This window comes from Salminus brasiliensis, chromosome 11, assembly GCF_030463535.1.
Source record: "Salminus brasiliensis chromosome 11, fSalBra1.hap2, whole genome shotgun sequence".
NCBI classification, from domain to species: Eukaryota; Metazoa; Chordata; class Actinopteri; order Characiformes; family Bryconidae; genus Salminus; species Salminus brasiliensis.
Window position 1 is genome coordinate 32,065,145 of NC_132888.1, and position 26,905 is coordinate 32,092,049.

General features: G+C 38.6%; 85 pseudogenes; all 85 read right to left on the reverse strand.

The window, feature by feature from the left end:
* Positions 1-107: 107 nt before the first annotated feature.
* LOC140570733 (5S ribosomal RNA) lies at positions 108-226 on the reverse strand (annotated as a pseudogene).
* Positions 227-412: 186 nt separating this feature from the next.
* On the reverse strand, positions 413-531 carry LOC140569401 (5S ribosomal RNA; annotated as a pseudogene).
* Positions 532-716: 185 nt separating this feature from the next.
* On the reverse strand, positions 717-835 carry LOC140569403 (5S ribosomal RNA; annotated as a pseudogene).
* A 222-nt stretch (positions 836-1,057) lies between these two features.
* On the reverse strand, positions 1,058-1,176 carry LOC140570734 (5S ribosomal RNA; annotated as a pseudogene).
* A 186-nt stretch (positions 1,177-1,362) lies between these two features.
* LOC140569404 (5S ribosomal RNA) lies at positions 1,363-1,481 on the reverse strand (annotated as a pseudogene).
* Positions 1,482-1,666: 185 nt separating this feature from the next.
* Positions 1,667-1,785, reverse strand: LOC140566338 (5S ribosomal RNA; annotated as a pseudogene).
* A 185-nt stretch (positions 1,786-1,970) lies between these two features.
* On the reverse strand, positions 1,971-2,089 carry LOC140569405 (5S ribosomal RNA; annotated as a pseudogene).
* Positions 2,090-2,274: 185 nt separating this feature from the next.
* On the reverse strand, positions 2,275-2,393 carry LOC140569407 (5S ribosomal RNA; annotated as a pseudogene).
* A 185-nt stretch (positions 2,394-2,578) lies between these two features.
* Positions 2,579-2,697, reverse strand: LOC140569408 (5S ribosomal RNA; annotated as a pseudogene).
* Positions 2,698-2,882: 185 nt separating this feature from the next.
* LOC140569409 (5S ribosomal RNA) lies at positions 2,883-3,001 on the reverse strand (annotated as a pseudogene).
* A 185-nt stretch (positions 3,002-3,186) lies between these two features.
* Positions 3,187-3,305, reverse strand: LOC140569410 (5S ribosomal RNA; annotated as a pseudogene).
* A 185-nt stretch (positions 3,306-3,490) lies between these two features.
* On the reverse strand, positions 3,491-3,609 carry LOC140569203 (5S ribosomal RNA; annotated as a pseudogene).
* Positions 3,610-3,794: 185 nt separating this feature from the next.
* On the reverse strand, positions 3,795-3,913 carry LOC140567720 (5S ribosomal RNA; annotated as a pseudogene).
* A 185-nt stretch (positions 3,914-4,098) lies between these two features.
* Positions 4,099-4,217, reverse strand: LOC140571664 (5S ribosomal RNA; annotated as a pseudogene).
* Positions 4,218-4,439: 222 nt separating this feature from the next.
* On the reverse strand, positions 4,440-4,558 carry LOC140566627 (5S ribosomal RNA; annotated as a pseudogene).
* Positions 4,559-4,780: 222 nt separating this feature from the next.
* LOC140572905 (5S ribosomal RNA) lies at positions 4,781-4,899 on the reverse strand (annotated as a pseudogene).
* A 222-nt stretch (positions 4,900-5,121) lies between these two features.
* On the reverse strand, positions 5,122-5,240 carry LOC140572906 (5S ribosomal RNA; annotated as a pseudogene).
* Positions 5,241-5,425: 185 nt separating this feature from the next.
* On the reverse strand, positions 5,426-5,544 carry LOC140568076 (5S ribosomal RNA; annotated as a pseudogene).
* Positions 5,545-5,729: 185 nt separating this feature from the next.
* On the reverse strand, positions 5,730-5,848 carry LOC140573118 (5S ribosomal RNA; annotated as a pseudogene).
* Positions 5,849-6,033: 185 nt separating this feature from the next.
* LOC140569411 (5S ribosomal RNA) lies at positions 6,034-6,152 on the reverse strand (annotated as a pseudogene).
* A 222-nt stretch (positions 6,153-6,374) lies between these two features.
* Positions 6,375-6,493, reverse strand: LOC140566785 (5S ribosomal RNA; annotated as a pseudogene).
* A 222-nt stretch (positions 6,494-6,715) lies between these two features.
* On the reverse strand, positions 6,716-6,834 carry LOC140569414 (5S ribosomal RNA; annotated as a pseudogene).
* A 185-nt stretch (positions 6,835-7,019) lies between these two features.
* On the reverse strand, positions 7,020-7,138 carry LOC140569415 (5S ribosomal RNA; annotated as a pseudogene).
* Positions 7,139-7,360: 222 nt separating this feature from the next.
* On the reverse strand, positions 7,361-7,479 carry LOC140570735 (5S ribosomal RNA; annotated as a pseudogene).
* A 186-nt stretch (positions 7,480-7,665) lies between these two features.
* On the reverse strand, positions 7,666-7,784 carry LOC140567127 (5S ribosomal RNA; annotated as a pseudogene).
* A 185-nt stretch (positions 7,785-7,969) lies between these two features.
* Positions 7,970-8,088, reverse strand: LOC140569417 (5S ribosomal RNA; annotated as a pseudogene).
* A 185-nt stretch (positions 8,089-8,273) lies between these two features.
* LOC140569418 (5S ribosomal RNA) lies at positions 8,274-8,392 on the reverse strand (annotated as a pseudogene).
* A 222-nt stretch (positions 8,393-8,614) lies between these two features.
* Positions 8,615-8,733, reverse strand: LOC140568424 (5S ribosomal RNA; annotated as a pseudogene).
* A 185-nt stretch (positions 8,734-8,918) lies between these two features.
* On the reverse strand, positions 8,919-9,037 carry LOC140569419 (5S ribosomal RNA; annotated as a pseudogene).
* Positions 9,038-9,222: 185 nt separating this feature from the next.
* On the reverse strand, positions 9,223-9,341 carry LOC140569420 (5S ribosomal RNA; annotated as a pseudogene).
* A 222-nt stretch (positions 9,342-9,563) lies between these two features.
* Positions 9,564-9,682, reverse strand: LOC140568436 (5S ribosomal RNA; annotated as a pseudogene).
* A 185-nt stretch (positions 9,683-9,867) lies between these two features.
* On the reverse strand, positions 9,868-9,986 carry LOC140569421 (5S ribosomal RNA; annotated as a pseudogene).
* A 185-nt stretch (positions 9,987-10,171) lies between these two features.
* Positions 10,172-10,290, reverse strand: LOC140572041 (5S ribosomal RNA; annotated as a pseudogene).
* A 185-nt stretch (positions 10,291-10,475) lies between these two features.
* LOC140570358 (5S ribosomal RNA) lies at positions 10,476-10,594 on the reverse strand (annotated as a pseudogene).
* Positions 10,595-10,816: 222 nt separating this feature from the next.
* LOC140566291 (5S ribosomal RNA) lies at positions 10,817-10,935 on the reverse strand (annotated as a pseudogene).
* A 185-nt stretch (positions 10,936-11,120) lies between these two features.
* Positions 11,121-11,239, reverse strand: LOC140570736 (5S ribosomal RNA; annotated as a pseudogene).
* A 222-nt stretch (positions 11,240-11,461) lies between these two features.
* LOC140569422 (5S ribosomal RNA) lies at positions 11,462-11,580 on the reverse strand (annotated as a pseudogene).
* A 185-nt stretch (positions 11,581-11,765) lies between these two features.
* LOC140569423 (5S ribosomal RNA) lies at positions 11,766-11,884 on the reverse strand (annotated as a pseudogene).
* A 185-nt stretch (positions 11,885-12,069) lies between these two features.
* Positions 12,070-12,188, reverse strand: LOC140569424 (5S ribosomal RNA; annotated as a pseudogene).
* Positions 12,189-12,373: 185 nt separating this feature from the next.
* Positions 12,374-12,492, reverse strand: LOC140569425 (5S ribosomal RNA; annotated as a pseudogene).
* A 185-nt stretch (positions 12,493-12,677) lies between these two features.
* LOC140566047 (5S ribosomal RNA) lies at positions 12,678-12,796 on the reverse strand (annotated as a pseudogene).
* Positions 12,797-12,981: 185 nt separating this feature from the next.
* Positions 12,982-13,100, reverse strand: LOC140569426 (5S ribosomal RNA; annotated as a pseudogene).
* Positions 13,101-13,285: 185 nt separating this feature from the next.
* LOC140572178 (5S ribosomal RNA) lies at positions 13,286-13,404 on the reverse strand (annotated as a pseudogene).
* A 185-nt stretch (positions 13,405-13,589) lies between these two features.
* LOC140566279 (5S ribosomal RNA) lies at positions 13,590-13,708 on the reverse strand (annotated as a pseudogene).
* A 186-nt stretch (positions 13,709-13,894) lies between these two features.
* On the reverse strand, positions 13,895-14,013 carry LOC140569428 (5S ribosomal RNA; annotated as a pseudogene).
* Positions 14,014-14,235: 222 nt separating this feature from the next.
* Positions 14,236-14,354, reverse strand: LOC140570737 (5S ribosomal RNA; annotated as a pseudogene).
* A 185-nt stretch (positions 14,355-14,539) lies between these two features.
* On the reverse strand, positions 14,540-14,658 carry LOC140569429 (5S ribosomal RNA; annotated as a pseudogene).
* Positions 14,659-14,843: 185 nt separating this feature from the next.
* On the reverse strand, positions 14,844-14,962 carry LOC140569430 (5S ribosomal RNA; annotated as a pseudogene).
* A 222-nt stretch (positions 14,963-15,184) lies between these two features.
* LOC140570739 (5S ribosomal RNA) lies at positions 15,185-15,303 on the reverse strand (annotated as a pseudogene).
* Positions 15,304-15,488: 185 nt separating this feature from the next.
* Positions 15,489-15,607, reverse strand: LOC140569431 (5S ribosomal RNA; annotated as a pseudogene).
* Positions 15,608-15,792: 185 nt separating this feature from the next.
* LOC140570148 (5S ribosomal RNA) lies at positions 15,793-15,911 on the reverse strand (annotated as a pseudogene).
* Positions 15,912-16,096: 185 nt separating this feature from the next.
* LOC140569432 (5S ribosomal RNA) lies at positions 16,097-16,215 on the reverse strand (annotated as a pseudogene).
* A 185-nt stretch (positions 16,216-16,400) lies between these two features.
* Positions 16,401-16,519, reverse strand: LOC140567248 (5S ribosomal RNA; annotated as a pseudogene).
* A 186-nt stretch (positions 16,520-16,705) lies between these two features.
* On the reverse strand, positions 16,706-16,824 carry LOC140572179 (5S ribosomal RNA; annotated as a pseudogene).
* Positions 16,825-17,046: 222 nt separating this feature from the next.
* LOC140567734 (5S ribosomal RNA) lies at positions 17,047-17,165 on the reverse strand (annotated as a pseudogene).
* A 185-nt stretch (positions 17,166-17,350) lies between these two features.
* Positions 17,351-17,469, reverse strand: LOC140567972 (5S ribosomal RNA; annotated as a pseudogene).
* A 185-nt stretch (positions 17,470-17,654) lies between these two features.
* Positions 17,655-17,773, reverse strand: LOC140573053 (5S ribosomal RNA; annotated as a pseudogene).
* A 185-nt stretch (positions 17,774-17,958) lies between these two features.
* On the reverse strand, positions 17,959-18,077 carry LOC140567217 (5S ribosomal RNA; annotated as a pseudogene).
* A 185-nt stretch (positions 18,078-18,262) lies between these two features.
* LOC140572732 (5S ribosomal RNA) lies at positions 18,263-18,381 on the reverse strand (annotated as a pseudogene).
* Positions 18,382-18,601: 220 nt separating this feature from the next.
* Positions 18,602-18,720, reverse strand: LOC140568199 (5S ribosomal RNA; annotated as a pseudogene).
* Positions 18,721-18,905: 185 nt separating this feature from the next.
* Positions 18,906-19,024, reverse strand: LOC140566534 (5S ribosomal RNA; annotated as a pseudogene).
* A 222-nt stretch (positions 19,025-19,246) lies between these two features.
* LOC140569433 (5S ribosomal RNA) lies at positions 19,247-19,365 on the reverse strand (annotated as a pseudogene).
* Positions 19,366-19,550: 185 nt separating this feature from the next.
* Positions 19,551-19,669, reverse strand: LOC140569434 (5S ribosomal RNA; annotated as a pseudogene).
* Positions 19,670-19,891: 222 nt separating this feature from the next.
* Positions 19,892-20,010, reverse strand: LOC140571257 (5S ribosomal RNA; annotated as a pseudogene).
* A 185-nt stretch (positions 20,011-20,195) lies between these two features.
* LOC140569984 (5S ribosomal RNA) lies at positions 20,196-20,314 on the reverse strand (annotated as a pseudogene).
* Positions 20,315-20,499: 185 nt separating this feature from the next.
* LOC140569435 (5S ribosomal RNA) lies at positions 20,500-20,618 on the reverse strand (annotated as a pseudogene).
* A 222-nt stretch (positions 20,619-20,840) lies between these two features.
* LOC140571209 (5S ribosomal RNA) lies at positions 20,841-20,959 on the reverse strand (annotated as a pseudogene).
* A 222-nt stretch (positions 20,960-21,181) lies between these two features.
* On the reverse strand, positions 21,182-21,300 carry LOC140572208 (5S ribosomal RNA; annotated as a pseudogene).
* A 185-nt stretch (positions 21,301-21,485) lies between these two features.
* On the reverse strand, positions 21,486-21,604 carry LOC140569436 (5S ribosomal RNA; annotated as a pseudogene).
* Positions 21,605-21,826: 222 nt separating this feature from the next.
* LOC140570296 (5S ribosomal RNA) lies at positions 21,827-21,945 on the reverse strand (annotated as a pseudogene).
* Positions 21,946-22,130: 185 nt separating this feature from the next.
* Positions 22,131-22,249, reverse strand: LOC140569437 (5S ribosomal RNA; annotated as a pseudogene).
* Positions 22,250-22,434: 185 nt separating this feature from the next.
* LOC140569439 (5S ribosomal RNA) lies at positions 22,435-22,553 on the reverse strand (annotated as a pseudogene).
* A 259-nt stretch (positions 22,554-22,812) lies between these two features.
* Positions 22,813-22,931, reverse strand: LOC140566106 (5S ribosomal RNA; annotated as a pseudogene).
* A 185-nt stretch (positions 22,932-23,116) lies between these two features.
* On the reverse strand, positions 23,117-23,235 carry LOC140569440 (5S ribosomal RNA; annotated as a pseudogene).
* Positions 23,236-23,420: 185 nt separating this feature from the next.
* Positions 23,421-23,539, reverse strand: LOC140569441 (5S ribosomal RNA; annotated as a pseudogene).
* A 185-nt stretch (positions 23,540-23,724) lies between these two features.
* Positions 23,725-23,843, reverse strand: LOC140566974 (5S ribosomal RNA; annotated as a pseudogene).
* Positions 23,844-24,028: 185 nt separating this feature from the next.
* On the reverse strand, positions 24,029-24,147 carry LOC140570740 (5S ribosomal RNA; annotated as a pseudogene).
* Positions 24,148-24,369: 222 nt separating this feature from the next.
* LOC140570741 (5S ribosomal RNA) lies at positions 24,370-24,488 on the reverse strand (annotated as a pseudogene).
* A 185-nt stretch (positions 24,489-24,673) lies between these two features.
* Positions 24,674-24,792, reverse strand: LOC140572193 (5S ribosomal RNA; annotated as a pseudogene).
* Positions 24,793-24,977: 185 nt separating this feature from the next.
* Positions 24,978-25,096, reverse strand: LOC140570742 (5S ribosomal RNA; annotated as a pseudogene).
* Positions 25,097-25,281: 185 nt separating this feature from the next.
* LOC140569542 (5S ribosomal RNA) lies at positions 25,282-25,400 on the reverse strand (annotated as a pseudogene).
* A 185-nt stretch (positions 25,401-25,585) lies between these two features.
* LOC140567363 (5S ribosomal RNA) lies at positions 25,586-25,704 on the reverse strand (annotated as a pseudogene).
* A 346-nt stretch (positions 25,705-26,050) lies between these two features.
* Positions 26,051-26,169, reverse strand: LOC140567495 (5S ribosomal RNA; annotated as a pseudogene).
* A 185-nt stretch (positions 26,170-26,354) lies between these two features.
* LOC140568188 (5S ribosomal RNA) lies at positions 26,355-26,473 on the reverse strand (annotated as a pseudogene).
* A 185-nt stretch (positions 26,474-26,658) lies between these two features.
* Positions 26,659-26,777, reverse strand: LOC140567319 (5S ribosomal RNA; annotated as a pseudogene).
* Between the last annotated feature and the right edge of the window lie 128 nt (positions 26,778-26,905).

Genomic DNA, 26,905 nt, shown 5'->3' on the forward strand with positions numbered 1-26,905 from the left:
TTTCAACACATCAACATTTACAACACAAAAGAGTTTCATCTACAAATTTGTGCAAAAGATGTAAATAACATGGAAATGTAAGCTTTAATTGTTTGCAGGATTGGAAAAGCTTACAACACCTGATATTCCCAGACAGTCTCCCATTCAAGTACTAACCAGGCCCAACCCTAGGTAGCTTCTGAGATCAGACGAGATCAGGCATTCTAAGGGTGGAATGGCCGTAAGCAGAAGCACCTTGCAAACCTAGAGGATTCAAATTTCATAGCTAAGACCATATTTGTTCAAAACCAAGCAAAAGCATTCCATTTCAACACATCAACATTTACAACACAAAAGAGTTTCAACTACAAATTTGTGCAAAAGATGTAAATAACATGGAAATGTAAGCTTTAATTGTTTGCAGGATTGGAAAAGCTTACAACACCTGGTATTCCCAGACAGTCTCCCATTCAAGTACTAACCAGGCCCAACCCTAGGTAGCTTCTGAGATCAGACGAGATCAGGCATTCTAAGGGTGGAATGGCCGTAAGCAGAAGCACCTTGCAAACTAGAGGATTCAAATTTCATAGCTAAGACCATATTTGTTCAAAACCAAGCAAAAGCATTCCATTTCAACACATCAACATTTACAACACAAAAGAGTTTCAACTACAAATTTGTGCAAAAGATGTAGATAACATGGAAATGTAAGCTTTAATTGTTTGCAGGATTGGAAAAGCTTACAACACCTGGTATTCCCAGACAGTCTCCCATTCAAGTACTAACCAGGCCCAACCCTAGGTAGCTTCTGAGATCAGACGAGATCAGGCATTCTAAGGGTGGAATGGCCGTAAGCAGAAGCACCTTGCAAACTAGAGGATTCAAATTTCATAGCTAAGACCATATTTGTTCAAAACCAAGCAAAAGCATTCCATTTCAACACATCAACATTTACAACACAAAGCATTCCATTTCAACACATCAACATTTACAACACAAAAGAGTTTCATCTACAAATTTGTGCAAAAGATGTAAATAACATGGAAATGTAAGCTTTAATTGTTTGCAGGATTGGAAAAGCTTACAACACCTGATATTCCCAGACAGTCTCCCATTCAAGTACTAACCAGGCCCAACCCTAGGTAGCTTCTGAGATCAGACGAGATCAGGCATTCTAAGGGTGGAATGGCCGTAAGCAGAAGCACCTTGCAAACCTAGAGGATTCAAATTTCATAGCTAAGAGCATATTTGTTCAAAACCAAGCAAAAGCATTCCATTTCAACACATCAACATTTACAACACAAAAGAGTTTCAACTACAAATTTGTGCAAAAGATGTAAATAACATGGAAATGTAAGCTTTAATTGTTTGCAGGATTGGAAAAGCTTACAACACCTGGTATTCCCAGACAGTCTCCCATTCAAGTACTAACCAGGCCCAACCCTAGGTAGCTTCTGAGATCAGACGAGATCAGGCATTCTAAGGGTGGAATGGCCGTAAGCAGAAGCACCTTGCAAACTAGAGGATTCAAATTTCATAGCTAAGACCATATTTGTTCAAAACCAAGCAAAAGCATTCCATTTCAACACATCAACATTTACAACACAAAAGAGTTTCAACTACAAATTTGTGCAAAAGATGTAAATAACATGGAAATGTAAGCTTTAATTGTTTGCAGGATTGGAAAAGCTTACAACACCTGATATTCCCAGACAGTCTCCCATTCAAGTACTAACCAGGCCCAACCCTAGGTAGCTTCTGAGATCAGACGAGATCAGGCATTCTAAGGGTGGAATGGCCTTAAGCAGAAGCACCTTGCAAACTAGAGGATTCAAATTTCATAGCTAAGACCATATTTGTTCAAAACCAAGCAAAAGCATTCCATTTCAACACATCAACATTTACAACACAAAAGAGTTTCAACTACAAATTTGTGCAAAAGATGTAAATAACATGGAAATGTAAGCTTTAATTGTTTGCATGATTGGAAAAGCTTACAACACCTGGTATTCCCAGACAGTCTCCCATTCAAGTACTAACCAGGCCCAACCCTAGGTAGCTTCTGAGATCAGACGAGATCAGGCATTCTAAGGGTGGAATGGCCGTAAGCAGAAGCACCTTGCAAACTAGAGGATTCAAATTTCATAGCTAAGACCATATTTGTTCAAAACCAAGCAAAAGCATTCCATTTCAACACATCAACATTTACAACACAAAAGAGTTTCAACTACAAATTTGTGCAAAAGATGTAAATAACATGGAAATGTAAGCTTTAATTGTTTGCAGGATTGGAAAAGCTTACAACACCTGGTATTCCCAGACAGTCTCCCATTCAAGTACTAACCAGGCCCAACCCTAGGTAGCTTCTGAGATCAGACGAGATCAGGCATTCTAAGGGTGGAATGGCCGTAAGCAGAAGCACCTTGCAAACTAGAGGATTCAAATTTCATAGCTAAGACCATATTTGTTCAAAACCAAGCAAAAGCATTCCATTTCAACACATCAACATTTACAACACAAAAGAGTTTCAACTACAAATTTGTGCAAAAGATGTAAATAACATGGAAATGTAAGCTTTAATTGTTTGCAGGATTGGAAAAGCTTACAACACCTGGTATTCCCAGACAGTCTCCCATTCAAGTACTAACCAGGCCCAACCCTAGGTAGCTTCTGAGATCAGACGAGATCAGGCATTCTAAGGGTGGAATGGCCGTAAGCAGAAGCACCTTGCAAACTAGAGGATTCAAATTTCATAGCTAAGACCATATTTGTTCAAAACCAAGCAAAAGCATTCCATTTCAACACATCAACATTTACAACACAAAAGAGTTTCAACTACAAATTTGTGCAAAAGATGTAAATAACATGGAAATGTAAGCTTTAATTGTTTGCAGGATTGGAAAAGCTTACAACACCTGGTATTCCCAGACAGTCTCCCATTCAAGTACTAACCAGGCCCAACCCTAGGTAGCTTCTGAGATCAGACGAGATCAGGCATTCTAAGGGTGGAATGGCCGTAAGCAGAAGCACCTTGCAAACTAGAGGATTCAAATTTCATAGCTAAGACCATATTTGTTCAAAACCAAGCAAAAGCATTCCATTTCAACACATCAACATTTACAACACAAAAGAGTTTCAACTACAAATTTGTGCAAAAGATGTAAATAACATGGAAATGTAAGCTTTAATTGTTTGCAGGATTGGAAAAGCTTACAACACCTGGTATTCCCAGACAGTCTCCCATTCAAGTACTAACCAGGCCCAACCCTAGGTAGCTTCTGAGATCAGACGAGATCAGGCATTCTAAGGGTGGAATGGCCGTAAGCAGAAGCACCTTGCAAACTAGAGGATTCAAATTTCATAGCTAAGACCATATTTGTTCAAAACCAAGCAAAAGCATTCCATTTCAACACATCAACATTTACAACACAAAAGAGTTTCAACTACAAATTTGTGCAAAAGATGTAAATAACATGGAAATGTAAGCTTTAATTGTTTGCAGGATTGGAAAAGCTTACAACACCTGGTATTCCCAGACAGTCTCCCATTCAAGTACTAACCAGGCCCAACCCTTGGTAGCTTCTGAGATCAGACGAGATCAGGCATTCTAAGGGTGGAATGGCCGTAAGCAGAAGCACCTTGCAAACTAGAGGATTCAAATTTCATAGCTAAGACCATATTTGTTCAAAACCAAGCAAAAGCATTCCATTTCAACACATCAACATTTCCAACACAAAAGAGTTTCAACTACAAATTTGTGCAAAAGATGTAAATAACATGGAAATGTAAGCTTTAATTGTTTGCAGGATTGGAAAAGCTTACAACACCTGATATTCCCAGACAGTCTCCCATTCAATTACTAACCAGGCCCAACCCTAGGTAGCTTCTGACATCAGACGAGATCAGGCATTCTAAGGGTGGAATGGCCGTAAGCAGAAGCACCTTGCAAACTAGAGGATTCAAATTTCATAGCTAAGACCATATTTGTTCAAAACCAAGCAAAAGCATTCCATTTCAACACATCAACATTTACAACACAAAAGAGTTTCAACTACAAATTTGTGCAAAAGATGTAAATAACATGGAAATGTAAGCTTTAATTGTTTGCAGGATTGGAAAAGCTTACAACACCTGGTATTCCCAGACAGTCTCCCATTCAAGTACGAACCAGGCCCAACCCTAGGTAGCTTCTGAGATCAGACGAGATCAGGCATTCTAAGGGTGGAATGGCCGTAAGCAGAAGCACCTTGCAAACTAGAGGATTCAAATTTCATAGCTAAGACCATATTTGTTCAAAACCAAGCAAAAGCATTCCATTTCAACACATCAACATTTACAATACAAAGCATTCCATTTCAACACATCAACATTTACAACACAAAAGAGTTTCATCTACAAATTTGTGCAAAAGATGTAAATAACATGGAAATGTAAGCTTTAATTGTTTGCAGGATTGGAAAAGCTTACAACACCTGGTATTCCCAGACAGTCTCCCATTCAAGTATTAACCGTGCCCAACCCTAGGTAGCTTCTGAGATCAGACGAGATCAGGCATTCTAAGGGTGGAATGGTCGTAAGCAGAACTACCTTGCGAACTAGAGGATTCAAATTTCATAGCTAAGACCATATTTGTTCAAAACCAAGCAAAAGCATTCCATTTCAACACATCAACATTTACAACACAAAGCATTCCATTTCAACACATCAACATTTACAACACAAAAGAGTTTCAACTACAAATTTGTGCAAAAGATGTAAATAACATGGAAATGTAAGCTTTAATTGTTTGCAGGATTGGAAAAGCTTACAACACCTGGTATTCCCAGACAGTCTCCCATTCAAGTACTAACCGTGCCCAACCCTAGGTAGCTTCTGAGATCAGACGAGATCAGGCATTCTAAGGGTGGAATGGCCGTAAGCAGAAGCACCTTGCAAACTAGAGGATTCAAATTTCATAGCTAAGACCATATTTGTTCAAAACCAAGCAAAAGCATTCCATTTCAACACATCAACATTTACAACACAAAGCATTCCATTTCAACACATCAACATTTACAACACAAAAGAGTTTCATCTACAAATTTGTGCAAAAGATGTAAATAACATGGAAATGTAAGCTTTAACTGTTTGCAGGATTGGAAAAGCTTACAACACCTGGTATTCCCAGACAGTCTCCCATTCAAGTACTAACCGTGCCCAACCCTAGGTAGCTTCTGAGATCAGACGAGATCAGGCATTCTAAGGGTGGAATGGCCGTAAGCAGAAGCACCTTGCAAACTAGAGGATTCAAATTTCATAGCTAAGACCATATTTGTTCAAAACCAAGCAAAAGCATTCCATTTCAACACATCAATATTTACAACACAAAAGAGTTTCAACTACAAATTTGTGCAAAAGATGTAAATAACATGGAAATGTAAGCTTTAATTGTTTGCAGGATTGGAAAAGCTTACAACACCTGGTATTCCCAGACAGTCTCCCATTCAAGTACTAACCAGGCCCAACCCTTGGTAGCTTCTGAGATGAGACAAGATCAGGCATTCTAAGGATGGAATGGCCGCAAGCAGAAGCACCTTGCAAACTAGAGGATTCAAATTTCATAGCTAAGACCATATTTGTTCAAAACCAAGCAAAAGCATTCCATTTCAACACATCAACATTTACAACACAAAAGAGTTTCAACTACAAATTTGTGCAAAAGATGTAAATAACATGGAAATGTAAGCTTTAATTGTTTGCAGGATTGGAAAAGCTTACAACACCTGGTATTCCCAGACAGTCTCCCATTCAAGTACTAACCAGGCCCAACCCTTGGTAGCTTCTGAGATCAGACAAGATCAGGCATTCTAAGGATGGAATGGCCGCAAGCAGAAGCACCTTGCAAACTAGAGGATTCAAATTTCATAGCTAAGACCATATTTGTTCAAAACCAAGCAAAAACATTCCATTTCAACACATCAACATTTACAACACAAAAGAGTTTCAACTACAAATTTGTGCAAAAGATGTAAAAAACATGGAAATGTAAGCTTTAATTGTTTGCAGGATTGGAAAAGCTTACAACACCTGGTATTCCCAGACAGTCTCCCATTCAAGTACTAACCAGGCCCAACCCTAGGTAGCTTCTGAGATCAGACGAGATCAGGCATTCTAAGGGTGGAATGGCCGTAAGCAGAAGCACCTTGCAAACTAGAGGATTCAAATTTCATAGCTAAGACCATATTTGTTCAAAACCAAGCAAAAGCATTCCATTTCAACACATCAACATTTACAACACAAAGCATTCCATTTCAACACATCAACATTTACAACACAAAAGAGTTTCATCTACAAATTTGTGCAAAAGATGTAAATAACATGGAAATGTAAGCTTTAATTGTTTGCAGGATTGGAAAAGCTTACAACACCTGGTATTCCCAGACAGTCTCCCATTCAAGTACTAACCGTGCCCAACCCTAGGTAGCTTCTGAGATCAGACGAGATCAGGCATTCTAAGGGTGGAATGGCCGTAAGTAGAAGCACCTTGCAAACTAGAGGATTCAAATTTCATAGCTAAGACCATATTTGTTCAAAACCAAGCAAAAGCATTCCATTTCAACACATCAACATTTGCAACACAAAGCATTCCATTTTAACACATCAACATTTACAACACAAAAGAGTTTCATCTACAAATTTGTGCAAAAGATGTAAATAACATGGAAATGTAAGCTTTAATTGTTTGCAGGATTGGAAAAGCTTACAACACCTGGTATTCCCAGACAGTCTCCCATTCAAGTACTAACCAGGCCCAACCCTAGGTAGCTTCTGAGATCAGACGAGATCAGGCATTCTAAGGGTGGAATGGCCGTAAGCAGAAGCACCTTCCAAACTAGAGGATTCAAATTTCATAGCTAAGACCATATTTGTTCAAAACCAAGCAAAAGCATTCCATTTCAACACATCAACATTTACAACACAAAAGAGTTTCAACTACAAATTTGTGCAAAAGATGTAAATAACATGGAAATGTAAGCTTTAATTGTTTGCAGGATTGGAAAAGCTTACAACACCTGGTATTCCCAGACAGTCTCCCATTCAAGTACTAACCAGGCCCAACCCTAGGTAGCTTCTGAGATCAGACGAGATCAGGCATTCTAAGGGTGGAATGGCCGTAAGCAGAAGCACCTTGCAAACTAGAGGATTCAAATTTCATAGCTAAGACCATATTTGTTCAAAACCAAGCAAAAGCATTCAATTTCAACACATCAACATTTACAACACAAAGCATTCCATTTCAACACATCAACATTTACAACACAAAAGAGTTTCATCTACAAATTTGTGCAAAAGATGTAAATAACATGGAAATGTAAGCTTTAATTGTTTGCAGGATTGGAAAAGCTTACAACACCTGATATTCCCAGACAGTCTCCCATTCAAGTACTAACCAGGCCCAACCCTAGGTAGCTTCTGAGATCAGACGAGATCAGGCATTCTAAGGGTGGAATGGCCGTAAGCAGAAGCACCTTACAAACCTAGAGGATTCAAATTTCATAGCTAAGACCATATTTGTTCAAAACCAAGCAAAAGCATTCCATTTCAACACATCAACATTTACAACACAAAAGAGTTTCAACTACAAATTTGTGCAAAAGATGTAAATAACATGGAAATGTAAGCTTTAATTGTTTGCAGGATTGGAAAAGCTTACAACACCTGGTATTCCCAGACAGTCTCCCATTCAAGTACTAACCAGGCCAAACCCTAGGTAGCTTCTGAGATCAGACAAGATCAGGCATTCTAAGGGTGGAATGGCCGTAAGCAGAAGCACCTTGCAAACTAGAGGATTCAAATTTCATAGCTAAGACCATATTTGTTCAAAACCAAGCAAAAGCATTCCATTTCAACACATCAACATTTACAACACAAAAGAGTTTCAACTACAAATTTGTGCAAAAGATGTAAATAACATGGAAATGTAAGCTTTAATTGTTTGCAGGATTGGAAAAGCTTACAACACCTGGTATTCCCAGACAGTCTCCCATTCAAGTACTAACCAGGCCCAACCCTAGGTAGCTTCTGAGATCAGACGAGATCAGGCATTCTAAGGGTGGAATGGCCGTAAGCAGAAGCACCTTGCAAACTAGAGGATTCAAATTTCATAGCTAAGACCATATTTGTTCAAAACCAAGCAAAAGCATTCCATTTCAACACATCAACATTTACAACACAAAAGAGTTTCAACTACAAATTTGTGCAAAAGATGTAAATAACATGGAAATGTAAGCTTTAATTGTTTGCAGGATTGGAAAAGCTTACAACACCTGGTATTCCCAGACAGTCTCCCATTCAAGTACTAACCAGGCCCAACCCTAGGTAGCTTCTGAGATCAGACGAGATCAGGCATTCTAAGGGTGGAATGGCCGTAAGCAGAAGCACCTTGCAAACTAGAGGATTCAAATTTCATAGCTAAGACCATATTTGTTCAAAACCAAGCAAAAGCATTCCATTTCAACACATCAACATTTACAACACAAAGCATTCCATTTCAACACATCAACATTTACAACACAAAAGAGTTTCATCTACAAATTTGTGCAAAAGATGTAAATAACATGGAAATGTAAGCTTTAATTGTTTGCAGGATTGGAAAAGCTTACAACACCTGGTATTCCCAGACAGTCTCCCATTCAAGTACTAACCAGGCCCAACCCTAGGTAGCTTCTGAGATCAGATGAGATCAGGAATTCTAAGGGTGGAATGGTCGTAAGCAGAAGCACCTTGCAAACTAGAGGATTCAAATTTCATAGCTAAGACCATATTTGTTCAAAACCAAGCAAAAGCATTCCATTTCAACACATCAACATTTACAACACAAAAGAGTTTCAACTACAAATTTGTGCAAAAGATGTAAATAACATGGAAATGTAAGCTTTAATTGTTTGCAGGATTGGAAAAGCTTACAACACCTGGTATTCCCAGACAGTCTCCCATTCAAGTACTAACCAGGCCCAACCCTAGGTAGCTTCTGAGATCAGACGAGATCAGGCATTCTAAGGGTGGAATGGCCGTAAGCAGAAGCACCTTGCAAACTAGAGGATTCAAATTTCATAGCTAAGACCATATTTGTTCAAAACCAAGCAAAAGCATTCCATTTCAACACATCAACATTTACAACACAAAAGAGTTTCAACTACAAATTTGTGCAAAAGATGTAAATAACATGGAAATGTAAGCTTTAATTGTTTGCAGGATTGGAAAAGCTTACAACACCTGGTATTCCCAGACAGTCTCCCATTCAAGTACTAACCAGGCCCAACCCTAGGTAGCTTCTGAGATCAGACGAGATCAGGCATTCTAAGGGTGGAATGGCCGTAAGCAGAAGCACCTTGCAAACTAGAGGATTCAAATTTCATAGCTAAGACCATATTTGTTCAAAACCAAGCAAAAGCATTCCATTTCAACACATCAACATTTACAACACAAAGCATTCCATTTCAACACATCAACATTTACAACACAAAAGAGTTTCATCTACAAATTTGTGCAAAAGATGTAAATAACATGGAAATGTAAGCTTTAATTGTTTGCAGGATTGGAAAAGCTTACAACACCTGGTATTCCCAGACAGTCTCCCATTCAAGTACTAACCAGGCCCAACCCTAGGTAGCTTCTGAGATCAGATGAGATCAGGAATTCTAAGGGTGGAATGGTCGTAAGCAGAAGCACCTTGCAAACTAGAGGATTCAAATTTCATAGCTAAGACCATATTTGTTCAAAACCAAGCAAAAGCATTCCATTTCAACACATCAACATTTACAACACAAAAGAGTTTCAACTACAAATTTGTGCAATAGATGTAAATAACATGGAAATGTAAGCTTTAATTGTTTGCAGGATTGGAAAAGCTTACAACACCTGGTATTCCCAGACAGTCTCCCATTCAAGTACTAACCAGGCCCAACCCTAGGTAGCTTCTGAGATCAGACGAGATCAGGCATTCTAAGGGTGGAATGGCCGTAAGCAGAAGCACCTTGCAAACTAGAGGATTCAAATTTCATAGCTAAGACCATATTTGTTCAAAACCAAGCAAAAGCATTCCATTTCAACACATCAACATTTACAACACAAAAGAGTTTCAACTACAAATTTGTGCAAAAGATGTAAATAACATGGAAATGTAAGCTTTAATTGTTTGCAGGATTGGAAAAGCTTACAACACCTGGTATTCCCAGACAGTCTCCCATTCAAGTACTAACCAGGCCCAACTCTAGGTAGCTTCTGAGATCAGACGAGATCAGGCATTCTAAGGGTGGAATGGCCGTAAGCAGAAGCACCTTGCAAACTAGAGGATTCAAATTTCATAGCTAAGACCATATTTGTTCAAAACCAAGCAAAAGCATTCCATTTCAACACATCAACATTTACAACACAAAAGAGTTTCAACTACAAATTTGTGCAAAAGATGTAAATAACATGGAAATGTAAGCTTTAATTGTTTGCAGGATTGGAAAAGCTTACAACACCTGGTATTCCCAGACAGTCTCCCATTCAAGTACTAACCAGGCCCAACCCTAAGTAGCTTCTGAGATCAGACGAGATCAGGCATTCTAAGGGTGGAATGGCCGTAAACCGAAGCACCTTGCAAACTAGAGGATTCAAATTTCATAGCTAAGACCATATTTGTTCAAAACCAAGCAAAAGCATTCCATTTCAACACATCAACATTTACAATACAAATCATTCCATTTCAACACATCAACATTTACAACACAAAAGAGTTTCATCTACAAATTTGTGCAAAAGATGTAAATAACATGGAAATGTAAGCTTTAATTGTTTGCAGGATTGGAAAAGCTTACAACACCTGATATTCCCAGACAGTCTCCCATTCAAGTACTAACCGTGCCCAACCCTAGGTAGCTTCTGAGATCAGACGAGATCAGGCATTCTAAGGGTGGAATGGCCGTAAGCAGAAGCACCTTGCAACCTAGAGGATTCAAATTTCATAGCTAAGACCATATTTGTTCAAAACCAAGCAAAAGCATTCCATTTCAACACATCAACATTTACAACACAAAAGAGTTTCAACTACAAATTTGTGCAAAAGATGTAAATAACATGGAAATGTAAGCTTTAATTGTTTGCAGGATTGGAAAAGCTTACAACACCTGATATTCCCAGACAGTCTCCCATTCAAGTACTAACCAGGCCCAACCCTAGGTAGCTTCTGAGATCAGACGAGATCAGGCATTCTAAGGGTGGAATGGCCGTAAGCAGAAGCACCTTGCAAACTAGAGGATTCAAATTTCATAGCTAAGACCATATTTGTTCAAAACCAAGCAAAAGCATTCCATTTCAACACATCAACATTTACAACACAAAGCATTCCATTTCAACACATCAACATTTACAACACAAAAGAGTTTCAACTACAAATTTGTGCAAAAGATGTAAATAACATGGAAATGTAAGCTTTAATTGTTTGCAGGATTGGAAAAGCTTACAACACCTGGTATTCCCAGACAGTCTCCCATTCAAGTACTAACCAGGCCCAACCCTAGGTAGCTTCTGAGATCAGACGAGATCAGGCATTCTAAGGGTGGAATGGCCGTAAGCAGAAGCACCTTGCAAACTAGAGGATTCAAATTTCATAGCTAAGACCATATTTGTTCAAAACCAAGCAAAAGCATTCCATTTCAACACATCAACATTTACAACACAAAAGAATTTTAACTACAAATTTGTGCAAAAGATGTAAATAACATGGAAATGTAAGCTTTAATTGTTTGCAGGATTGGAAAAGCTTACAACACCTGGTATTCCCAGACAGTCTCCCATTCAAGTACTAACCAGGCCCAACCCTAGGTAGCTTCTGAGATCAGACGAGATCAGGCATTCTAAGGGTGGAATGGCCGTAAGCAGAAGCACCTTGCAAACTAGAGGATTCAAATTTCATAGCTAAGACCATATTTGTTCAAAACCAAGCAAAGGCATTCCATTTCAACACATCAACATTTACAACACAAAAGAGTTTCAACTACAAATTTGTGCAAAAGATGTAAATAACATGGAAATGTAAGCTTTAATTGTTTGCAGGATTGGAAAAGCTTACAACACCTGGTATTCCCAGACAGTCTCCCATTCAAGTACTAACCAGGCCCAACCCTAGGTAGCTTCTGAGATCAGACGAGATCAGGCATTCTAAGGGTGGAATGGCCGTAAGCAGAAGCACCTTGCAAACTAGAGGATTCAAATTTCATAGCTAAGACCATATTTGTTCAAAACCAAGCAAAAGCATTCCATTTCAACACATCAACATTTACAACACAAAAGAGTTTCAACTACAAATTTGTGCAAAAGATGTAAATAACATGGAAATGTAAGCTTTAATTGTTTGCAGGATTGGAAAAGCTTACAACACCTGGTATTCCCAGACAGTCTCCCATTCAAGTACTAACCAGGCCCAACCCTAGGTAGCTTCTGAGATCAGACGAGATCAGGCATTCTAAGGGTGGAATGGCCGTAAGCAGAAGCACCTTCCAAACTAGAGGATTCAAATTTCATAGCTAAGACCATATTTGTTCAAAACCAAGAAAAAGCATTCCATTTCAACACATCAACATTTACAACACAAAAGAGTTTCAACTACAAATTTGTGCAAAAGATGTAAATAACATGGAAATGTAAGCTTTAATTGTTTGCAGGATTGGAAAAGCTTACAACACCTGATATTCCCAGACAGTCTCCCATTCAATTACTAACCAGGCCCAACCCTAGGTAGCTTCTGAGATCAGACGAGATCAGGCATTCTAAGGGTGGAATGGCCGTAAGCAGAAGCACCTTGCAAACTAGAGGATTCAAATTTCATAGCTAAGACCATATTTGTTCAAAACCAAGCAAAAGCATTCCATTTCAACACATCAACATTTACAACACAAAAGAGTTTCAACTACAAATTTGTGCAAAAGATGTAAATAACATGGAAATGTAAGCTTTAATTGTTTGCAGGATTGGAAAAGCTTACAACACCTGGTATTCCCAGACAGTCTCCCATTCAAGTACTAACCAGGCCCAACCCTAGGTAGCTTCTGAGATCAGACGAGATCAGGCATTCTAAGGGTGGAATGGCCGTAAGCAGAAGCACCTTGCAAACTAGAGGATTCAAATTTCATAGCTAAGACCATATTTGTTCAAAACCAAGCAAAAGCATTCCATTTCAACACATCAACATTTACAACACAAAAGAGTTTCAACTACAAATTTATGCAAAAGATGTAAATAACATGGAAATGTAAGCTTTAATTGTTTGCAGGATTGGAAAAGCTTACAACACCTGGTATTCCCAGACAGTCTCCCATTCAAGTACTAACCAGGCCCAACCCTAGGTAGCTTCTGAGATCAGACAAGATCAGGCATTCTAAGGGTGGAATGGCCGTAAGCAGAAGCACCTTGCAAACTAGAGGATTCAAATTTCATAGCTAAGACCATATTTGTTCAAAACCAAGCAAAAGCATTCCATTTCAACACATCAACATTTACAACACAAAAGAGTTTCAACTACAAATTTGTGCAAAAGATGTAAATAACATGGAAATGTAAGCTTTAATTGTTTGCAGGATTGGAAAAGCTTACAACACCTGGTATTCCCAGACAGTCTCCCATTCAAGTACTAACCAGGCCCAACCCTAGGTAGCTTCTGAGATCAGACGAGATCAGGCATTCTAATGGTGGAATGGCCGTAGGCAGAAGCACCTTGCAAACCTAGAGGATTCAAATTTCATAGCTAAGACCATATTTGTTCAAAACCAAGCAAAAGCATTCCATTTCAACATATCAACATTTACAACACAAAAGAGTTTCAACTACAAATTTGTGCAAAAGATGTAAATAACATGGAAATGTAAGCTTTAATTGTTTGCAGGATTGGAAAAGCTTACAACACCTGGTATTCCCAGACAGTCTCCCATTCAAGTACTAACCAGGCCCAACCCTAGGTAGCTTCTGAGATCAGACGAGATCAGGCATTCTAAGGGTGGAATGGCCGTAAGCAGAAGCACCTTGCAAACTAGAGGATTCAAATTTCATAGCTAAGATCATATTTGTTCAAAACCAAGCAAAAGCATTCCATTTCAACACATCAACATTTACAACACAAAGCATTCCATTTCAACACATCAACATTTACAACACAAAAGAGTTTCATCTACAAATTTGTGCAAAAGATGTAAATAACATGGAAATGTAAGCTTTAATTGTTTGCAGGATTGGAAAAGCTTACAACACCTGATATTCCCAGACAGTCTCCCATTCAAGTACTAACCAGGCCCAACCCTAGGTAGCTTCTGAGATCAGACGAGATCAGGCATTCTAAGGGTGGAATGGCCGTAAGCAGAAGCACCTTGCAAAGTAGAGGATTCAAATTTCATAGCTAAGACCATATTTGTTCAAAACCAAGCAAAAGCATTCCATTTCAACACATCAACATTTACAACACAAAAGAGTTTCAACTACAAATTTGTGCAAAAGATGTAAATAACATGGAAATGTAAGCTTTAATTGTTTGCAGGATTGGAAAAGCTTACAACACCTGGTATTCCCAGACAGTCTCCCATTCAAGTACTAACCAGGCCCAACCCTAGGTAGCTTCTGAGATCAGACGAGATCAGGCATTCTAAGGGTGGAATGGCCGTAAGCAGAAGCACCTTGCAAACTAGAGGATTCAAATTTCATAGCTAAGACCATATTTGTTCAAAACCAAGCAAAAGCATTCCATTTCAACACATCAACATTTACAACACAAAAGAGTTTCAACTACAAATTTGTGCAAAAGATGTAAATAACATGGAAATGTAAGCTTTAATTGTTTGCAGGATTGGAAAAGCTTACAACACCTGGTATTCCCAGACAGTCTCCCATTCAAGTACTAACCAGGCCCAACCCTAGGTAGCTTCTGAGATCAGACGAGATCAGGCATTCTAAGGGTGGAATGGCCGTAAGCAGAAGCACCTTGCAAACTAGAGGATTCAAATTTCATAGCTAAGACCATATTTGTTCAAAAACAAGCAAAAGCATTCCATTTCAACACATCAACATTTACAACACAAAGCATTCCATTTCAACACATCAACATTTACAACACAAAAGAGTTTCATCTACAAATTTGTGCAAAAGATGTAAATAACATGGAAATGTAAGCTTTAATTGTTTGCAGGATTGGAAAAGCTTACAACACCTGATATTCCCAGACAGTCTCCCATTCAAGTACTAACCAGGCCCAACCCTAGGTAGCTTCTGAGATCAGACGAGATCAGGCATTCTAAGGGTGGAATGGCCGTAAGCAGAAGCACCTTGCAAACTAGAGGATTCAAATTTCATAGCTAAGACCATATTTGTTCAAAACCAAGCAAAAGCATTCCATTTCAACACATCAACATTTACAACACAAAAGAGTTTCAACTACAAATTTGTGCAAAAGATGTAAATAACATGGAAATGTAAGCTTTAATTGTTTGCAGGATTGGAAAAGCTTACAACACCTGGTATTCCCAGACAGTCTCCCATTCAAGTACTAACCAGGCCCAACCCTAGGTAGCTTCTGAGATCAGACGAGATCAGGCATTCTAAGGGTGGAATGGCCGTAAGCAGAAGCACCTTGCAAACTAGAGGATTCAAATTTCATAGCTAAGACCATATTTGTTCAAAACCAAGCAAAAGCATTCCATTTCAACACATCAACATTTACAACACAAAAGAGTTTCAACTACAAATTTGTGCAAAAGATGTAAATAACATGGAAATGTAAGCTTTAATTGTTTGCAGGATTGGAAAAGCTTACAACACCTGGTATTCCCAAACAGTCTCCCATTCAAGTACTAACCAGGCCCAACCCTAGGTAGCTTCTGAGATCAGACGAGATCAGGCATTCTAAGGGTGGAATGGCCGTAAGCAGAAGCACCTTGCAAACTAGAGGATTCAAATTTCATAGCTAAGACCATATTTGTTCAAAACCAAGCAAAAGCATTCCATTTCAACACATCAACATTTACAACACAAAAGAGTTTCAACTACAAATTTGTGCAAAAGATGTAAATAACATGGAAATTTAAGCTTTAATTGTTTGCAGGATTGGAAAAGCTTACAACACCTGGTATTCCCAGACAGTCTCCCATTCAAGTACTAACCAGGCCCAACCCTAGGTAGCTTCTGAGATCAGACGAGATCAGGCATTCTAAGGGTGGAATGGCCGTAAGCAGAAGCACCTTGCAAACTAGAGGATTCAAATTTCATAGCTAAGACCATATTTGTTCAAAACCAAGCAAAAGCATTCCATTTCAACACATCAACATTTACAACACAAAAGAGTTTCAACTACAAATTTGTGCAAAAGATGTAAATAACATGGAAATGTAAGCTTTAATTGTTTGCAGGATTGGAAAAGCTTACAACACCTGGTATTCCCAGACAGTCTCCCATTCAAGTACTAACCAGGCCCAACCCTAGGTAGCTTCTGAGACCAGACGAGATCAGGCATTCTAATGGTGGAATGGCCGTAGGCAGAAGCACCTTGCAAACCTAGAGGATTCAAATTTCATAGCTAAGACCATATTTGTTCAAAACCAAGCAAAAGCATTCCATTTCAACACATCAACATTTACAACACAAAAGAGTTTCAACTACAAATTTGTGCAAAAGATGTAAATAACATGGAAATGTAAGCTTTAATTGTTTGCAGGATTGGAAAAGCTTACAACACCTGGTATTCCCAGACAGTCTCCCATTCAAGTACTAACCAGGCCCAACCCTAGGTAGCTTCTGAGATCAGACAAGATCAGGCATTCTAAGGGTGGAATGGCCGTAAGCAGAAGCACCTTGCAAACTAGAGGATTCAAATTTCATAGCTAAGATCATATTTGTTCAAAACCAAGCAAAAGCATTCCATTTCAACACATCAACATTTACAACACAAAGCATTCCATTTCAACACATCAACATTTACAACACAAAAGAGTTTCAACTACAAATTTGTGCAAAAGATGTAAATAACATGGAAATGTAAGCTTTAATTGTTTGCAGGATTGGAAAAGCTTACAACACCTGGTATTCCCAGACAGTCTCCCATTCAAGTACTAACCAGACCCAACCCTAGGTAGCTTCTGAGAATAGACGAGATCAGGCATTCTAAGGGTGGAATGGCCGTAAGCAGAAGGATCTTGCAAACTAGAGGATTCAAATTTCATAGCTAAGACCATATTTGTTCAAAACCAAGCAAAAGCATTCCATTTCAACACATCAACATTTACAACACAAAAGAGTTTCAACTACAAATTTGTGCAAAAGATGTAAATAACATGGAAATGTAAGCTTTAATTGTTTGCAGGATTGGAGAAGCTTACAACACCTGGTATTCCCAGACAGTCTCCCATTCAAGAACTAACCAGGCCCAACTCTAGGTAGCTTCTGAGATCAGACGAGATCAGGCGTTCTAAGGGTGGAATGGCCTCAAGCAGAAGAACCTTGCAAACCAGAGGATTCAATTTTCATAGCTAAGACCATATTTGTTCAAAACCAAGAAAAAGCATTCCATTTCAACACATCAACATTCACAACACAAAAGAGTTTCAACTACAAATTTGTGCAAAAGATGTAAATAACATGGAAATGTAAGCTTTAATTGTTTGCAGGATTGGAAAAGCTTACAACACCTGGTATTCCCAGACAGTCTCCCATTCAAGTACTAACCAGGCCCAACCCTAGGTAGCTTCTGAGATCAGACGAGATCAGGCATTCTACGGGTGGAATGGCCGCAAGCAGAAGCATCTTGCAAATTAGAGGATTCAAATTTCATAGCTAAGACCATATTTGTTCAAAACCAAGCAAAAGCATTCCATTTCAACACATCAACATTTACAATACAAAAGAGTTTCAACTACAAATTTGTGCAAAAGATGTAAATAACATGGAAATGTAAGCTTTAATTGTTTGCAGGATTGGAAAAGCTTACAACACCTGGTATTCCCAGACAGTCTCCCATTCAAGTACTAACCAGACCCAACCCTAGGTAGCTTCTGAAATCAGACGAGTTCAGGCATTCTAAGGGTGGAATGGCCGTAAGCAGAAGCTCTTAGCAAACTAGAGGATTCAAATTTCATAGCTAAGACCATATTTGTTCAAAACCAAGCAAAAGCATTCCATTTCAACACATCAACATTTACAACACAAAAGAGTTTCGACTACAAATTTGTGCAAAATATGTAAATAACATGGAAATGTAAGCTTTAATTGTTCGCAGGATTGGAAAAGCTTACAACACCTGGTATTCCCAGACAGTCTCCCATTCAAGTACTAACCAGGCCCAACCCTAAGTAGCTTCTGAGATCAGACGAGATCAGGCATTCTATGGGTGGAATGGCCGCAAGCAGAAGCACTTTGAAAACTAGAGGATTCAAATTTCATAGCTAAGACCATATTTGTTCAAAACCAAGCAAAAGCATTCCATTTCAACACATCAACATTTACAACACAGCATTCCATTTCAACACATCAACATTTACCACACAAAAGAGTGTCAACTACAAATAAGTGCAAAAGATATAAATAACATGGAAATGTAAGCTTTAATTGTTTTCAGGATTGGAAAAGCTTACAACACCTGGTATTCCCAGACAGTCTCCCATTCAAGTACTAACCAGGCCCAACACTAGGTAGCTTCTGAGATCAGACAAGATAAGGCGTTCTAAGGATGGAATGGCCGTAAGCAGAAGCACCTTGCAAACTAGAGGATTCAAATTTCATAGCTAAGACCATATTTGTTCAAAACCAAGCAAAAGCATTCCATTTCAACACATCAACATTTACAACACAAAAGAGTTTCAACTACAAATTTGTGCAAAAGATGTAAATAACATGGAAATGTAAGCTTTAATTGTTTGTAGGATTGGAAAAGCTTACAACACCTGGTATTCCCAGACAGTCTCCCATTCAAGAACTAACCAGGCCCAACCCTAGGTAGCTTCTGAGATCAGACGAGATCAGGCATTCTAAGGGTGGAATGGCCGAAAGCAGAAGCACTTAGCAAACTAGAGGATTCAAATTTCATAGCTAAGACCATATTTGTTCAAAACCAAGCAAAAGCATTCCATTTCAACACATCAACATTTACAACACAAAGCATTCCATTTCAACACATCAACATTTACCACACAAAAGAGTGTCAACTACAAATAAGTGCAAAAGATATAAATAACATGGAAGTGTAAGCTTTAATTGTTTGCAGGATTGGAAAAGCTTACAACACCTGGTATTCCCAGACAGTCTCCCATTCAAGTACTAACCAGGCCCAACCCTAGGTAGCTTCTGAGATCAGACGAGATCAGGCATTCTAAGGGTGGAATGGCCGTAAGCAGAAGCACCTTGCAAACTAGAGGATTCAAATTTCATAGCTAAGACCATATTTGTTCAAAACCAAGCAAAAGCATTCCATTTCAACACATCAACATTTACAACACAAAAGAGTTTCAACTACAAATTTGTGCAAAAGATGTAAATAACATGGAAATGTAAGCTTTAATTGTTTGCAGGATTGGAAAAGCTTACAACACCTGGTATTCCCAGACAGTCTCCCATTCAAGTACTAACCAGGCCCAACCCTAGGTAGCTTCTGAGATCAGACGAGATCAGGCATTCTAAGGGTGGAATGGCCGTAAGCAGAAGCACCTTGCAAACTAGAGGATTCAAATTTCATAGCTAAGACCATATTTGTTCAAAACCAAGCAAAAGCATTCCATTTCAACACATCAACATTTACAACACAAAGCATTCCATTTCAACACATCAACATTTACAACACAAAAGAGTTTCATCTACAAATTTGTGCAAAAGATGTAAATAACATGGAAATGTAAGCTTTAATTGTTTGCAGGATTGGAAAAGCTTAAAACACCTGGTATTCCCAGACAGTCTCCCATTCAAGTACTAACCAGGCCCAACCCTAGGTAGCTTCTGAGATCAGACGAGATCAGGCATTCTAAGGGTGGAATGGCCTTAAGCAGAAGCACCTTCCAAACTAGAGGATTCAAATTTCATAGCTAAGACCATATTTGTTCAAAACCAAGCAAAAGCATTCCATTTCAACACATCAACATTTACAACACAAAAGAGTTTCAACTACAAATTTGTGCAAAAGATGTAAATAACATGGAAATGTAAGCTTTAATTGTTTGCAGGATTGGAAAAGCTTACAACACCTGGTATTCCCAGACAGTCTCCCATTCAAGTACTAACCAGGCCCAACCCTAGGTAGCTTCTGAGATCAGACGAGATCAGGAATTCTAAGGGTGGAATGGCCGTAAGCAGAAGCACCTTGCAAACTAGAGGATTCAAATTTCATAGCTAAGACCATATTTGTTCAAAACCAAGAAAAAGCATTCCATTTCAACACATCAACATTCACAACACAAAAGAGTTTCAACTACAAATTTGTGCAAAAGATGTAAATAACATGGAAATGTAAGCTTTAATTGTTTGCAGGATTGGAAAAGCTTACAACACCTGGTATTCCCAGACAGTCTCCCATTCAAGTACTAACCAGGCCCAACCCTAGGTAGCTTCTGAGATCAGACGAGATCAGGCATTCTAAGGGTGGAATGGCCGTAAGCAGAAGCACCTTGCAAACTAGAGGATTCAAATTTCATAGCTAAGATCATATTTGTTCAAAACCAAGCAAAAGCATTCCATTTCAACACATCAACATTTACAACACAAAGCATTCCATTTCAACACATCAACATTTACAACACAAAAGAGTTTCATCTACAAATTTGTGCAAAAGATGTAAATAACATGGAAATGTAAGCTTTAATTGTTTGCAGGATTGGAAAAGCTTACAACACCTGGTATTCCCAGACAGTCTCCCATTCAAGTACTAACCAGGCCCAACCCTAGGTAGCTTCTGAGATCAGACGAGATCAGGCATTCTAAGGATGGAATGGCCGTAAGCAGAAGCACCTTGCAAACTAGAGGATTCAAATTTCATAGCTAAGACCATATTTGTTCAAAACCAAGCAAAAGCATTCCATTTCAACACATCAACATTTACAACACAAAGCATTCCATTTCAACACATCAACATTTACAACACAAAAGAGTTTCATCTACAAATTTGTGCAAAAGATGTAAATAACATGGAAATGTAAGCTTTAATTGTTTGCAGGATTGGAAAAGCTTACAACACCTGATATTCCCAGACAGTCTCCCATTCAAGTACAAACCAGGCCCAACCCTAGGTAGCTTCTGAGATCAGACGAGATCAGGCATTCTAAGGGTGGAATGGCCGTAAGCAGAAGCACCTTGCAAACTAGAGGATTCAAATTTCATAGCTAAGACCATATTTGTTCAAAACCAAGCAAAAGCATTCCATTTCAACACATCAACATTTACAACACAAAAGAGTTTCAACTACAAATTTGTGCAAAAGATGTAAATAACATGGAAATGTAAGCTTTAATTGTTTGCAGGATTGGAAAAGCTTACAACACCTGGTATTCCCAGACAGTCTCCCATTCAAGTACTAACCAGGCCCAACCCTAGGTAGCTTCTGAGATCAGACGAGATCAGGCATTCTAAGGGTGGAATGGCCGTAAGCAGAAGCACCTTGCAAACTAGAGGATTCAAATTTCATAGCTAAGACCATATTTGTTCAAAACCAAGCAAAAGCATTCCATTTCAACACATCAACATTTACAACACAAAGCATTCCATTTCAACACATCAACATTTACAACACAAAAGAGTTTCATCTACAAATTTGTGCAAAAGATGTAAATAACATGGAAATGTAAGCTTTAATTGTTTGCAGGATTGGAAAAGCTTACAACACCTGGTATTCCCAGACAGTCTCCCATTCAAGTACTAACCAGGCCCAACCCTAGGTAGCTTCTGAGATCAGACGAGATCAGGCATTCTAAGGGTGGAATGACCGTAAGCAGAAGCACCTTGCAAACTAGAGGATTCAAATTTCATAGCTAAGAGCATATTTGTTCAAAACCAAGCAAAAGCATTCCATTTCAACACATCAACATTGACAACACAAAAGAGTTTCAACTACAAATTTGTGCAAAAGATGTAAATAACATGGAAATGTAAGCTTTAATTGTTTGCAGGATTGGAAAAGCTTACAACACCTGGTATTCCCAGACAGTCTCCCATTCAAGTACTAACCAGGCCCAACCCTAGGTAGCTTCTGAGATCAGACGAGATCAGGCATTCTAAGGGTGGAATGGCCGTAAGCAGAAGCACCTTGCAAACTAGAGGATTCAAATTTCATAGCTAAGACCATATTTGTTCAAAACCAAGCAAAAGCATTCCATTTCAACACATCAACATTTACAACACAAAAGAGTTTCAACTACAAATTTGTGCAAAAGATGTAAATAACATGGAAATGTAAGCTTTAATTGTTTGCAGGATTGGAAAAGCTTACAACACCTGGTATTCCCAGACAGTCTCCCATTCAAGTACTAACCAGGCCCAACCCTAGGTAGCTTCTGAGATCAGACGAGATCAGGCATTCTAAGGGTGGAATGGCCGTAAGCAGAAGCACCTTGCAAACTAGAGGATTCAAATTTCATAGCTAAGACCATATTTGTTCAAAACCAAGCAAAAGCATTCCATTTCAACACATCAACATTTACAACACAAAGCATTCCATTTCAACACATCAACATTTACAACACAAAGCATTCCATTTCAACACATCAACATTTACAACACAAAAGAGTTTCATCTACAAATTTGTGCAAAAGATGTAAATAACATGGAAATGTAAGCTTTAATTGTTTGCAGGATTGGAAAAGCTTACAACACCTGATATTCCCAGACAGTCCCCCATTCAAGCACTAACCAGGCCCAACCCTAGGTAGCTTCTGAGATCAGACGAGATCAGGCATTCTAAGGGTGGAATGGCCGTAAGCAGAAGCACCTTGCAAACTAGAGGATTCAAATTTCATAGCTAAGACCATATTTGTTCAAAACCAAGCAAAAGCATTCCATTTCAACACATCAACATTTACAACACAAAAGAGTTTCAACTACAAATTTGTGCAAAAGATGTAAATAACATGGAAATGTAAGCTTTAATTGTTTGCAGGATTGGAAAAGCTTACAACACCTGGTATTCCCAGACAGTCTCCCATTCAAGTACTAACCAGGCCCAACCCTAGGTAGCTTCTGAGATCAGACGAGATCAGGCATTCTAAGGGTGGAATGGCCGTAAGCAGAAGCACCTTGCAAACTAGAGGATTCAAATTTCATAGCTAAGACCATATTTGTTCAAAACCAAGCAAAAGCATTCCATTTCAACACATCAACATTTACAACACAAAAGAGTTTCAACTACAAATTTGTGCAAAAGATGTAAATAACATGGAAATGTAAGCTTTAATTGTTTGCAGGATTGGAAAAGCTTACAACACCTGGTATTCCCAGACAGTCTCCCATTCAAGTACTAACCAGGCCCAACCCTAGGTAGCTTCTGAGATCAGACGAGATCAGGCATTCTAAGGGTGGAATGGCCGTAAGCAGAAACACCTTGCAAACTAGAGGATTCAAATTTCATAGCTAAGACCATATTTGTTCAAAACCAAGCAAAAGCATTCCATTTCAACACATCAACATTTACAACACAAAAGAGTTTCAACTACAAATTTGTGCAAAAGATGTAAATAACATGGAAATGTAAGCTTTAATTGTTTGCAGGATTGGAAAAGCTTCCAACACCTGGTATTCCCAGACAGTCTCCCATTCAAGTACTAACCAGGCCCAACCCTAGGTAGCTTCTGAGATCAGACGAGATCAGGCATTCTAAGGTTGGAATGGCCGTAAGCAGAAGCACCTTGCAAACTAGAGGATTCAAATTTCATAGCTAAGACCATATTTGTTCAAAACCAAGCAAAAGCATTCCATTTCAACACATCAACATTTACAACACAAAAGAGTTTCAACTACAAATTTGTGCAAAAGATGTAAATAACATGGAAATGTAAGCTTTAATTGTTTGCAGGATTGGAAAAGCTTACAACACCTGATATTCCCAGACAGTCTCCCATTCAAGTACTAACCAGGCCCAACCCTAGGTAGCTTCTGAGATCAGACGAGATCAGGCATTCTAAGGGTGGAATGGCCGTAAGCAGAAGCACCTTGCAAACTAGAGGATTCAAATTTCATAGCTAAGACCATATTTGTTCAAAACCAAGCAAAAGCATTCCATTTCAACACATCAACATTTACAACACAAAGCATTCCATTTCAACACATCAACATTTACAACACAAAAGAGTTTCATCTACAAATTTGTGCAAAAGATGTAAATAACATGGAAATGTAAGCTTTAATTGTTTGCAGGATTGGAAAAGCTTACAACACCTGATATTCCCAGACAGTCTCCCATTCAAGTACTAACCAGGCCCAACCCTAGGTAGCTTCTGAGATCAGACGAGATCAGGCATTCTAAGGGTGGAATGGCCGTAAGCAGAAGCACCTTGCAAACTAGAGGATTCAAATTTCATAGCTAAGACCATATTTGTTCAAAACCAAGCAAAAGCATTCCATTTCAACACATCAACATTTACAACACAAAAGAGTTTCAACTACAAATTTGTGCAATAGATGTAAATAACATGGAAATGTAAGCTTTAATTGTTTGCAGGATTGGAAAAGCTTACAACACCTGGTATTCCCAGACAGTCTCCCATTCAAGTACTAACCAGGCCCAATCCTAGATAGCTTCTGAGATCAGACGAGATCAGGCATTCTAAGGGTGGAATGGCCGTAAGCAGAAGCACCTTGCAAACTAGAGGATTCAAATTTCATAGCTAAGACCATATTTGTTCAAAACCAAGCAAAAGCATTCCATTTCAACACATCAACATTTACAACACAAAAGAGTTTCAACTACAAATTTGTGCAAAAGATGTAAATAACATGGAAATGTAAGCTTTAATTGTTTGCAGGATTGGAAAAGCTTACAACACCTGATATTCCCAGACAGTCTCCCATTCAAGTACTAACCAGGCCCAACCCTAGGTAGCTTCTGAGATCAGACGAGATCAGGCATTCTAAGGGTGGAATGGCCGTAAGCAGAAGCACCTTGCAAACTAGAGGATTCAAATTTCATAGCTAAGACCATATTTGTTCAAAACCAAGCAAAAGCATTCCATTTCAACTCATCAACATTTACAACACAAAAGAGTTTCAACTACAAATTTGTGCAAAAGATGTAAATAACATGGAAATGTAAGCTTTAATTGTTTGCAGGATTGGAAAAGCTTACAACACCTGGTATTCCCAGACAGTCTCCCATTCAAGTACTAACCAGGCCCAACCCTAGGTAGCTTCTGAGATCAGACGAGATCAGGCATTTTAAGGGTGGAATGGCCGTAAGCAGAAGCACCTTGCAAACTAGAGGATTCAAATTTCATAGCTAAGACCATATTTGTTCAAAACCAAGCAAAAGCATTCCATTTCAACACATCAACATTTACAACACAAAAGAGTTTCAACTACAAATTTGTGCAAAAGATGTAAATAACATGGAAATGTAAGCTTTAATTGTTTGCAGGATTGGAAAAGCTTACAACACCTGGTATTCCCAGACAGTCTCCCATTCAAGTACTAACCAGTCCCAACCCTAGGTAGCTTCTGAGATCAGACGAGATCAGGCATTCTAAGGTTGGAATGGCCGTAAGCAGAAGCACCTTGCAAACTAGAGGATTCAAATTTCATAGCTAAGACCATATTTGTTCAAAACCAAGCAAAAGCATTCCATTTCAACACATCAACATTTACAACACAAAAGAGTTTCAACTACAAATTTGTGCAAAAGATGTAAATAACATGGAAATGTAAGCTTTAATTGTTTGCAGGATTGGAAAAGCTTACAACACCTGGTATTCCCAGACAGTCTCCCATTCAAGTACTAACCAGACCCAACCCACATCAACATTTATAACACAAAAGAGTTTCGACTACAAATTTGTGCAAAATATGTAAATAACATGGAAATGTAAGCTTTAATTGTTCGCAGGATTGGAAAAGCTTACAACACCTGGTATTCCCAGACAGTCTCCCATTCAAGTACTAACCAGACCCAACTCTAGGTAGTTTCTGAGATCAGACAAGATCAGGCATTCTAAGGGTGGAATGGCCGTAAGCAGAAGCACCTTTCAAACTAGAGGATTCAAATTTCATAGCTAAGACCATATTTGTTCAAAACCAAGCAAAAGCATTCCATTTCAACACATCAACATTTACAACACAAAAGAGTTTCAACTACAAATTTGTGCAAAAGATGTAAATAACATGGAAATGTAAGCTTTAATTGTTTGCAGGATTGGAAAAGCTTACAACACCTGGTTTTCCCAGACAGTCTCCCATTCAAGTACTAACCAGGCCCAACCCTAAGTATCTTCTGAGATCAGACAAGATCAGGCATTCTGAGTCTGGAATGGCCGTAAGCAGAAACACCTAGCAAACTAGAGGATTCAAATTTCATAGCTAAGACCATATTTGTTCAAAACCAAGCAAAATCATTCCATTTCAACACATCAACATTTACAACACAAAAGAGTTTCAACTACAAATTTGTGCAAAAGATGTAAATAACATGGAAATGTAAGCTTTAATTGTTTGCAGGATTAGAAAAGCTTACAACACCTGGTATTCCCAGACAGTCTCCCATTCAAGTACTAACCAGGCCAAACCCTAGGCAGTTTCTGAGATCAGACGAGATCAGGCATTCTAAGGGTGGAATGGCCGTAAGCAGAAGCACCTTGCAAACTAGAGGATTCAAATTTCATATCTAAGACCATATTTGTTCAAAACCAAGCAAAAGCATTCCATTTCAACACATCAACATTTACAACACAGCATTCCATTTCAACACATCAAC